This window comes from Rhincodon typus, chromosome 9 (assembly GCF_021869965.1).
Source record: "Rhincodon typus isolate 14 chromosome 9, sRhiTyp1.1, whole genome shotgun sequence".
Lineage (NCBI taxonomy): Eukaryota > Metazoa > Chordata > Chondrichthyes > Orectolobiformes > Rhincodontidae > Rhincodon > Rhincodon typus.
The window spans coordinates 20,993,275-21,004,992 of record NC_063340.1 but is presented as its reverse complement, the minus strand read 5'-3'; the positions used below and the strand labels follow the sequence as shown (position 1 = coordinate 21,004,992).

At 39.6% G+C, this 11,718-nt stretch overlaps 1 protein-coding gene across 2 annotated transcripts in view; it reads left to right on the top strand.

Annotated features, from left to right (window-relative positions):
• snx5 (sorting nexin 5) overlaps window positions 1–11,718 on the top strand; it is a 54,871-nt gene that overhangs the window by 5,800 nt on the left and 37,353 nt on the right. The gene's annotated exons all lie outside the window — the stretch shown is intronic.

Here is an 11,718-nt window from a genome sequence, read left to right as displayed (position 1 = left end):
CTCATCCCGCCCCCTTGACCTGTCCGTCCTCCCTGGACTGACCTATCCCCTTCCTAACTCCCTACCTACACTCACCTTTCCTGGCCCCATCCCCGCCTCTTCGACCTGTTTGTTTCCTCTCCACCTATCCTCTCCTCTATCCCTCTTCTATCCGCCTCCCACTCTCTCCCTATTTATTTCAAAAGCCCCTTCCCCTCCCCCTTTTCTGATGAAGGGTCTAGGCCCGAAACGTCAGCCTCTCTGCTCCTATGATGCTGCTTGGCCTGCTGTGTTCATCCAGCCCTGCACCTTGTTGTCTCGGATTCTCCAGCATCTGCAGTTCCTACTATCTCTACTACTCCTGTAGAATTTGTTTGCAGTGACTTAACTTTTGAATACTCATCCTCTGTACTGAGAACCAACTCAGTTCCACCATATAGCTGAAGTCCCTTGTCACTGGTACCGTTCCATTTAAGTTTATTCTCCCTTTCTTCAGCCTGGCTTCCTTCCTAATGTGCCCATAATTGAATAATAAGACACTGGCTACCTTTTAGCTGGATTATGAAGGATTAGCATAACTTGCATACTTTTTTGTATTCCGTATCTCTCATTAATCTAAGAATGTTATGCTTTCTTAACATTTCCTGGCTACAGAACATGTGATTACATTGCAACTTTAACATAATAAAAATATGGTCCTTCACAGAAGCATTACTAAAGGACATGTGCTACTGAGCCACATAAGTTAGTGGCTCACGTGACTAAAGGCTTGGTTAAAGAGGTTTTAAGGAGTATCTTAAAGGAGAAAAGTGAAATTATAGGGAGGGAATTCCAGAGATTGGAGCTTAGACAGCTATCATTGGAACAAAATCAGAGATACCCAAGGCCAGAAATAACTGAGTGCAGATATCTTGCAGAGTTCTCTGGATGCAGGAGGTTTCAGCGATTGAAGAACTTGAAAATATGAGCGAGAATTTCATAATCGAGAGATTTCTTGACTGTGAGCCGCATGGGCTGAATGTTGGATGAACTCCAGTTTATAGAGGTTAGAATGTGATAATGTGACAGCAAAGGCACTGATGATAGTTTCAGCAATTGATAAAATGAAAATGGTTCAATTCAGGTCGGTGGAAATAGTCGGTTGTGCTGATGTCATGAATGTGCAATCAGAAGTTGAAGGAGTTAATAAGGCACCAAGAAGCTAAGCTGAAGCCCAAACCTTTTGGTCAGGTAGACATGAATGATTCCACTTTGTTATTTTAAACAAGAACAGGGGAGTTGTTTTGTGCCTTGGCTAGTATTCATCCGTTTGATAATAAAGCAATTATATTACATGGCTATTATCCAATTATTATCCTTCCTACATTGAAATAGTAGCTATACTTCCAAAGTACTTAACTGGTTGGAAGGCATTTGAGATATCTGATTGTGACAAATTTAAAGTGTAAATGCTGTCTCACTGAACATTGCAAGCAGGCTATCAAGGAGACGGATAAGGGCAGTAGCTTGGGAATGAAGTGAGGTCCAAAAGCTCCTTTCTTCCTTCAGTTCCTTTCTTCCCAATATTTCTTTGGACGAAATTCCTGCTCGTCCAGTAACGGATGTTGGATAGCAGTCTGATAATTAAACAAGTGGTGGAGTTGAGAGAGTTGGTGGTGAAGTAAAGCTCATTGTCATTAGTGTACTTGTGGAAACTAACTTTTTGCTTTTTGAGTAGCAGCATGGATGAAAAATGAGAAGGCTAAGGAGAGATCCCTGGGGACACCAGAGGTGCAGAAGCAAGAGGAACAACTGTTGTATGTGGAGGTCAACCATGTCAAAAGCTGCTGACAGGTTGGGAAGGAAGAGAGTGGAAGCAGTCACCAGTCACAGTCACAAGGTGTTATTGAGAGTTCGGCGAGAGGAATTTCACTACTGTGGCAGGGGCATAAACCTATTTAAGGGATACAAAACTGTGTCTCAGGAAAGATGGAAATAGATTTGGGAGATATCAACATTTTTAATGGTTTTATAGAGGAAAGAAGGTTGAAGCTAGTTGATATTGTTGAAGAACAGGTTGTGTAAGCTTTATGGGGAGGAGTGATGCTAGATTTAGAAGAGAGGATCAATATCTGAAGTGAAAACTATGCGTAGAACATTGTTGTACATGGGGGCTAGGAGCACATATAGGGTATTCTACAATTTAGGAGGAACAGGCTTAAGGGAGCAGAATGTCAGTCTTGTAGATAAGAGAAGTTTTTTGAGAAGCTCAAGAAAAATTTAAATTCAGGTCTTGAGCTCGAGGGGTGGGGAGCACTCGAAGACATTTGGTCAAGTGGAGAGGAGGCAACAGCGAAGCTGATTGATTTGACAATCTTACTGACGAGCCTGTGTGCTCCCTGCACTTACTGAAGTTACAACAAAGACTTATTTACAAGTATACCCAAGATTTGCTATTCCTAAAATCCCTTTTATAATTCTACCATTGAGTTTATATTGCCCCTCCTCATTCATTCTGCCAAAATGTCGTTCAACATTGTTAAATTTAAATTGTGGTGTATCTACCTGTTAGCATGTTATAATTTCCCTAAATGACTATGCTAGTCATTATTTATTTCACTTTGAAATTTGATGGTATCTGAACTGAAGTTATATTATGTATACCCAAGTCCTGGTCAGTAACATTTTTCAAAAAGAATGACAGCCTTCATACCAATTCCCATGAAACACCAATGTAATTTCTCTCCCCTCTAGAAAAATAACTGTTTATCACTCTCTGATTAGGTATCCACTCTGTCACTAACCCTTTAAATCCTCAAGCTTTTAATTTTGCAGAAAGATTGATTTTTATTGTATTTGCATTTTTTTCAATCCACAGAGTCCTTTGCTCTATTCGATTTAATGCTGTTGTTTCATTCAACAATCAGTTATCAAATCTTACTGGGATTTCATTAATTATCCTTTAGTTTTTCACATGCCAATTAGTTTTGTCCTGGGATTTTGTCATTGAAAGTTTCCATAGCACTGATGTAGGCTGGACTGTAGTTACTTGGTTTATCCCTTCTCATACATAGGCATTGTCAGACCTTCATATCTTAAACTGTTCAGTTCTCTGACACTAACACATTTCTAAAGAAGTGTGGAAAATTGTACTTCATATTCTAAAGTAATGATAGAAATGTGTGGTTCCTTGGTGCCTCAGCTCAGCAAATGGATGCAGTGTACAGAAGAGGAGGATTCTGGGTTCAACCGCAGGCATGTGTTAACTTCTCCTCCTTTTTGGCTTGCAGCCAAATAGCCAAGACTGGCTAGAAGGGATGAGTTTTCCAGGGTGTCTGCTCCAGGTCTTTATCAAGCATCCTCTTGCTGAAAATGTTGACGTTGGTGAAAGACAGGATTGGGTTTATCTGAGATAGCATGTTGGAGCTCACTGATTCCAAAATTGAATTGGAGAGAAGGATCCTGAGGAGAGTTTAGAATGTTTTTTAGCTTGATGTAGTATGGCATAGTTGAGGTGTTTTGGATAAATTCCTTTCAGAAGAACTAAAAACCTTGAGAGAAAATGTTTTTGCTTTCCTTTTTTTGAAAAAAGCTTTCTCATCAGATTTTTTTTCCCCCTCAAGATTACAGTTTGCTTCCTGTGTTAAAGAAACTCTGGCGCAACTTTCAATCATCAAGTTCAGATATGTGTAACTGTATTTGACCATGTGATGTATCATGCTTGCATGATTGCTGTGGATTACTGACAGGCAAGCATTTGGTATCGTAATTAAAACTAAATCCAACTTTTATACAATCTCCACAACTTAATTTCTGTATTGAACTGAATTGTCACTTATTTACCAAGGCTTGTATGTTAATATTACTAGTTAATGTCTTAACTGTTTGTTTATTTCGAAGCTATGCAAACTTCCAATATTGTAATTTACATGAAAAAATTGGGTGTTATTTTTAAAGATGGGTGCTTAGTAATCTCAGGTGGTACACTTTTTTCCCCTGTTTGGGTTGTTTTAAATAGTTCAGTGACGGTTATATATTAGACTGAGCCACATCAATAGATGAACCATCATGCATCTGCCCCAAAGTCTGTGGGGCTCCCAATAGTTCCCATGTCTCTGTGACAATACAGCAGAGAATTCTGGCATTGACAATAGAACAATTGCAGCTACATGTTCACTGCAACAGTCAGGACTTCTCGTTTCATTTCAACACTCTTCATAATAGTAAAATGACTGCAGTTGGAGCTCAGTTTGATCTGAGAGCAAATTGGAGTGAGATCCTTGGAGGAAGGATCGATGGGGATTGATTTGTTCAAATTAATATAAAGAGCCAGTGATTTCTCTGCTGACCTACGTGAAACATTGAAAAGAGCAGTTTCTTTGCAGCAAGTGACGTGCTCTTACAAGTGTGTTTTGTACAGTTTCTCTAGACAATGAGGAGGTCATAGATGATATGTACTGACAGAATCTCATAACATGGTGGGGCGTGTGCAGTGGGCCACAGACGCTTTGGCTTTTTTCTGTGGTGTAACCCTTCCATGACATGGGCAATAAATGTTGACTAGGACATTGGGGAGAATGTGCCTCTTAATTAGAATCAGCAAATGTTTTGCCTAACTGAAAGGCTTGAGTTTAAATTCTCTTCTGAAAGATGGTAACTCCAGCAATATTGTATTTTTCTAGAGTGTCAGCTTAGATTTTGTGCATTAATAAGACTATTTTGCAGAGATATCGGTCCATTTAAAAAAGAAATAATCTTGACACTTTTAATTTGAAACTAAAAATCACCCTTTACCATTTGTCTAAAGTACAATTTTAATTCATGCTTATTATAAGGTTGTCTTTGAGTCCAACCTTGTAGCATTGCATAATACACTGGCAATTCTGTATACTGTATTCTTGGCAGATTAAATTGGCACTGATCTGCGCACTATCAGTTGCTGGGGAAGTAAAACAGGATTGTGCTATAAGATTACTTGATTTGATAATGCTCTTGTAGTAAGTGAAGTTATTAACAATGCATTATAGAACTTTATTTGATAAATGAATTCTGACTACTTATTTAATTTTCTGACTCTTTTTCCTGTAGACCATAAATAAGGCAGGATTCTGGTTTAAAATATTTAAACCAAAGGTAATTGATTTTTCAAAAGTGTGAAATGCTGGAAACAGTTAGCACGTTGGCCAGCATCTTTAAGAGTGTGTAACAATTAATAGTGCAGTTCAATGACCTTTTATCAAAATTGGATGCCATTAGATATGAACACTATTTAAACAGAACAGAATGGGCTAAAGGGGCCAGGAAAAGAATAAAAAGATGTCCAATAGGATGAAGTGTGAAAATAATGAACCAGATGCTGTATATCGTGTTCTAGTTATGAAGCCTCCTGCTTGCAAGGTAGAACCTTGTCTTAATGGAAGCAGTGCAGTAATATAGTAACTCTGTTCTTCCTCTGTATGTTTGCTTCCGACTGGTCTATCATGGACCTCCATTAGCTTGACCACATTTATGCAAAGTTCTGCAGTTTTTTGTTATTGTCTTGCACAGGATGAGTCATTGGGCATCTCTTGCTCTTTCTAGCTGTCATCAGGCATTTTGGAAGGATTTGCAGGCTGACAGTTGACATGTTAGACCATGATGATAAACAGTTTCCATGGCCAACAAGTCCCAAGCCTTGAACTTGGAGCTTCTCGCCCTAAGGAGCAGGGAAGCTACCACAGACCACAAGACTACTTACAAGTAGTAACGAGCAGCAGATGATTGATTCTCTCTTCTCAATTATTGAAAAAACAATCCAAAAGCACATTGCCCTGTAAAACTAACCACAATTTAATTCTTATAAAGTGTTTTTTCTTTCTTTGATTGAAAGTTTGATTTTTTTTTCAATGGTGTTAAAGGTGTTGCATGTCTGTCTTCATGGAACCAATGCACAAGCTGAGTGAGTTGACATTGAGGGTGTTACTGTGGTAATGTGTTCTAATGTTAAACACTTTGCAAGATGTGCTAATGGGTCCAGTACTGCTAAGTCCAGAAGTGGCATAATGCTGTTTTTTCCAACATTGTGTCAAATTTTGGAGAAGGTTATTTTGTTGAGTTGTCAAACTTTCATTTTGTGAACCATTCATCTTAGCAATCTGTTCAATTGAGACATGGAGTTTTTAGTTTTGGACTTATTGCCTCCAGGCAGTGATTGATCCTGTCTTATTCTGGTGTAGTACATGTATATGGGTGGCACGGTTGCTCAGTGGTTAGCACTGCTGCCTCACAGCGCCAAGGACCTGGGTTCGATTCCAGCCACAGGTGACTGTGTGGAGTTTACACATTCTCCCTGTGTCTGTGTGAGTTTCCTCGCACAGTCCAAAGATGTGCAGATTAGGTGTGTTGTTCATGCTAAAATTGCCCAGTGTCCAGGAATGTGCAGGCTAGGTGGGTTAGTCATGGGAAATGCAGGGTTACGCAGATAATGGGTCTGGGTGGAATTCTGTTAAGAGGGCATTGTGGATTCAATGGACCAAATGGCTTATTTTTACACATCGGGATTCTATGATTCATGCAATATTCACAAATGCCTAGTTTTAACTTAAGTTTTAAGTAGAGGGTCAGCTTTTTTTTTAACAGAAGTGACTTTTTTTGGAATAATTAAAATCCACCACAACTCCCATTGTCTTGCTACTGCAAAGTTACTAATTTGGAGATTTTTCCCACAAAGCCTGCCCCCAAAAGTACAGTCATAGGGGCAAAAAAAAAATACATGCACAGTGGCAGAGCTGGACAACCTCCTTCAATGGTGTGTTCCATGATTCGATCAAGTGGGTTTGCACCAGTTGACTTTAACTTCAATGGCAAACAGATGCTGATAAGGTGTTTGTTTTGATTTTTCTTGTGTCAAAAGTCCGTTCTATTTCAATGTGAGATCAAACATTGCTCAAGTATATGTGGTAAGTTTGATTGACCTCCTGAAAGTACTTCCTAATTTTTAAAATTTAAAGCTAGTACAAAAGCTAAGCTGACACTCCAGGAATGTACTGCCAGAAATGCCACTTTTAGGTGAGGCATTAAAGACTCCCTCTGCTCCGCCACACCCCTCAACATCCAATGAAGAAGACTGGGTGGGTGCAGCCCATGTCCTGACTAATAATTATGTCTGTCAATATTAATATTACTGATGATCTAGTCATTACCACATTGCTGTGAATGGGATCTTACTGTGCACAAATGCTTACCACATTGCAACAAATAATACACTTCAAAAGTACTACTTCCTGGCTTATTTTGATATACTGTAATGATAGTACTAATGCAAAAGTCAAATGTGTTGAAGACACATTCGCATCATTTATTGATGCACTGGATGTTGTCCTGCAACTTGTGTAATGCTCTTGCAGTGACAAAATAGTTGTAATGTGTGCTCATTCTTGTCACAAACAAAATGGCTGTAACAGTGAGTTTATCTGAGAATTTTATGTAATTGTGATTGTGACATTGGGGTCTGTATCATGTGCATTACCAAATGAAAGGGATGGTAAAGATTGGTGCTGTGTCCCATTTCTGGTTTATCACTAAAAGGATTTTTATTTTTCTGTAATGGCATCATTGGCCCTTACTATGGGTAGTGTTTAGTTTGCAATTCAACCTTTAGCTTTATCTCTTGCTAAATAAATCAACCCTCCTGTCAGTGAAAAAAATGCTGAGGTATTCTGAAGGCAAAGGAGTTAGTCTGTTTAATGTAGATGGTGCTGTATTATGTGAGAAGGAAAGTTTTTTTTTTTAAGAATAGATCTACTGTTTCCTGTGGGTTTGCCTTGTTTGGATGAGTTTTGCATTTCACTTTCCAGGCTGCTATTTTGGCACTACTGGAGTGAAAAGAAGAACTTATGGGGCAAAATGGCTGCCCTTTTCTAATTCTGTGAAAACTGGTACGGATACACAATGTCAAACAAGATGCCAAACTGGTTTGCTGTTTACAATCTTCTTGATAAAGGGTTTTCTTTATCATTGGCAGCCAGACACCTTTTTAAGAAGCTTTTAATAAGGTACATAGTCTCAAATTATAGGAATACATGAAAATAGTTCATGGTTTTGGGGTGGTGGGAAGGTGGGGAGCGGTGTGGGAAATGAATCACTACTGTAATCCAGCTACTGCTTCAATTTTAAGTGGGTTTCAATCAGTGGTTCCATAGGGTAAACTTCCTTCTGGGAAGTGTTCTATAATTTTGAAAATGCAAGCAAACCTGATATTTGAGACTTGTAATGGCTGCATATAAAATAAGGTGCATTCAAGACTTGAGATTCTAGACTACCAAGAGAACAACGAGACCCAGTTGATTTGTCAAAGAAACCAGAATACCAATAAATTTTCTGGAAGTGACACATAATTCTCTTGGTTTTCTAGTTCTTGCTCTACTTGCTCTTGTTTGGTAGTCTTTCAACTTGAGACAATGGTGTGCGCTTTACTGGTCACCTCTGTTAAACATTGCCTGGTGTGGCTCAGGAGCCCTATTTTAACATGACTGCCACATTTGCACTAGGGGAAAACCGTACGCTGAGAAGGTGCAGTATTTGTTGGTTTCTGATTTCTCTCAAATATTTGTTATTTAGAACATTGGTATTTTTGTTATTGCTCACTAGTTTACCTCTGAGTTGAGATTTTATTTGTAAATTTATAACTATTAGTATTCTTCCATTGAAGATTTTCTTCTGGGGGACTAGTGCTTTAGTTTCTTTTGTTCATAGAATGTGAACATTACTGGCAAGGCAAACATATGCTGTCTATTCCTAATTGCTATTGAGAAGGTGCTGGTGAGTTGTTGTCTTGATGTTTTGGATGGAATTTCTGGGATTTTCTACCAACAATGAAAGAATTATGATATTGTTCTAAGTGCACGTGGTGTATGGCTAAGGATGGAACCTACAGATGATGATTTTTTTTTTTCCTTCATTCATTTAATGGATGAGGGCGTCGCTGGCTAGGCAGCATTTATTGCCCAACCCTAACTTCCCAGAGGGCAGTTGAGTCAACCACATTGCTGTGGGTCTGGAGTCACTTGTAGGCCTGACCAGGTACGGATGACAGTTTCCTTCCCTAAAGGACATTGGTGAACTAGATAGGTTTTTCAAACAATCGACAATGGAGTCATGGTCATCATTAGACTCTTAATTCCAGATATTTATTGAATTCAAATTCCACCATGTGCCATGGCAGGATTCTAACCCAGGACCCCAGAAAATTATCTGGGTCTCTGGATTAACAGTCCAGTGATAATACTACTAGGCCATCACCTCCCCGTGTGTGTTGTCCTCATACATCTAAGTGGTAAGCTTGACCAATTTTGAAAGAGACTATTCATCAGAGATAGTGAGTTGCTGCAGTGAAATTTGTCAATAATAGAGATTACTGCCATTTCTGCACAGATAAAGGACAGAATGCCAGTCAAGTGGGCTGCTTTTTCCTGGATGGTGTCAAATTTCTAGAATGTTGTTGGAGCTGCACCCATCCAGACAAATGGAGACTATTATTTCACATTCCTGATGTGTATTATTTTTAATACTGAGTTCTAGGATACAGGTCATAGGATGCCAATCTCAGCTGTAGGACTTCATTGCAGAAGTTCCTCAGAGTAAATATTTTCGAACTAACCTGTTCAGAGATGATATTGCACATTTTCTAGAGCAGGTGGGACTTGAACTGAGGCCTCCTGGCTCAGAGGTAGGGACATTACCCTTATGCCAGAAAAATCCAAAGATCTTCAGCATAATGTCCCAAGCCTGATCATCACCTTCAGCTGATTCAATTACCTTTCTATCATAAAAGGTCAGAAACAAGACAATTGCTGTGATTGCAGTGTTCAATATCATTCCTATCTCAGATGTGAAGTAGTCTGTGTGCACACAAAGTAAGATCAGGACAACTTTCAAATTTGGGCCGACAAGTGGCAACAATAATCATGTCATAGAAGTGCCAGGCAAAGAATTTCCAAAAGAGAAGTTAACAATTTTCCCTTGACATTCAACACCATTGCAGTCAGCATCCTGGGGATTACTATTTATCAAACAATTAACTGGTCCAGCCATATAAACACTAGCTATGAGAGCAGGTCAGGAGCTGGGAATTCTGTAGCAAGTAACTCACCTGAATCCCATAATCTGACCACCATTTAAAAATGACACATAAGGCCCTTGTGTGGTGTGTGATAGTGTCCCTATCTCTGAGCCAGGAGGCCTAAGTTCACCTGTTCCAGAGGTGTGTAATAACATATCTCAACAGATTAGAAAATATTCACCCTGAGGAACTCCTGCAGTGATGTCTTAGAGCTGAGACTGGCATCCTACAACCAGAATTGTCATCTTTGCTAGATATGACTCTGACCAGTGGAATGTATTCTCCGATTTTCATTGACCTTAACTTTGCTAGGGTTTATTGATGCCATACTCTGTCAAATGTTGCTTTAATGTTTAAAGGGTAGTTACACTCGATTCACTACTGGAATTCAGCTCTTCTTTGTGTTTGGTCCAAGGCTGTAATCGAGTCTGGAGCCAAGTGGCCCTGTGGAACTCCAATTCTGCATAGATGAGCAGGTTACTGCTGAGTAAGATAGCACTGTTAGTGATATCCTTATCACCTTGCTTACTGCCAAGCTCAGGCTGAATTGGATTATTTAGGGATCCTTATTGTCAGCTAGATACCACTGTTGATACTGTACTGGTACAGCTTCATAATGGGCGTAACAAGTTCTGGAGTGCCATCTTCAGTATTATAGATGGGATGACATCAGGGCCCATAACCTTTACTAGATCCAATGTCTTCAGCCATTTCTGTGTTTTGTGCTATGAATCAAATTAGCTCAATATTTGCATCTTTGGGGACACGTATGATTATTTGGCTGATGCTGGTTGAAAATGCCTTCAGCTGTGTCTGAATTGCTGGCCTCGACCATCAGTGAGAATGGTATATTTATGGAACTTCTCCAATTAGTTGTTTAGTTGTTTGTCAGGACTGAATGTTAAGGCTATAGAGATTTAACTTGATCCATTGATTTATGGTGTTGCTTAACTGTAGCATACTCCTTCTTCTCCGTTTTAAACAGGTCTGTAGGACTTGGTGTAGCGTCACCTGGTTGGTATCATTTTCAAAGCCTAGTGTACGCTTGTAATTGTCACTGATCCATGGTGGATTTCCTGACTTGATGGTAATGCTTCATCCAAGCAATGTTCAGCTTAAGATTACTGTCATCACCTATCATTCCTAAACTGATAATCAGCTTGATCTTGCATGTGATTGACCTGAAGTCTGGAGTCCAGGGCCACTCCCTTCTAACTCTTTACCACTGTGCTCCCATCTCTGGTGTATCTGTCCTGCCAGTGGGATAGGACGTACCCAGGGTAGATGGCAGCGGTGACTGGGATGTTGGCTGTAAGGTATGATTTGATAAGTATGACTGATTGTCAGGCTGTTGCTGGACTAGTCTGTGGGATAGCCCTTCCAATTTTGGGACAAGTCCGCAAATATATCTAATGGAGGAAAAGTGGCAGCCAACTGGCATACAGCAAGAATTCTCAAACAACAATGCGATAATGACAAGATTTTCTTTAGAAACATGCCAGTATTGGCTCCAAGACACCAGGGGAGAACTCTCTTAGCTCTTTCAGTAGTGGCTCAGATCTTTTTGCATCCATTTGAGAGAGCAGACTAGGCTTCAGTGTGACATCTCCATTATAGGACAGTGGCTCTGGAAGTTAAGTACAATTAGGGTGATTCTCACT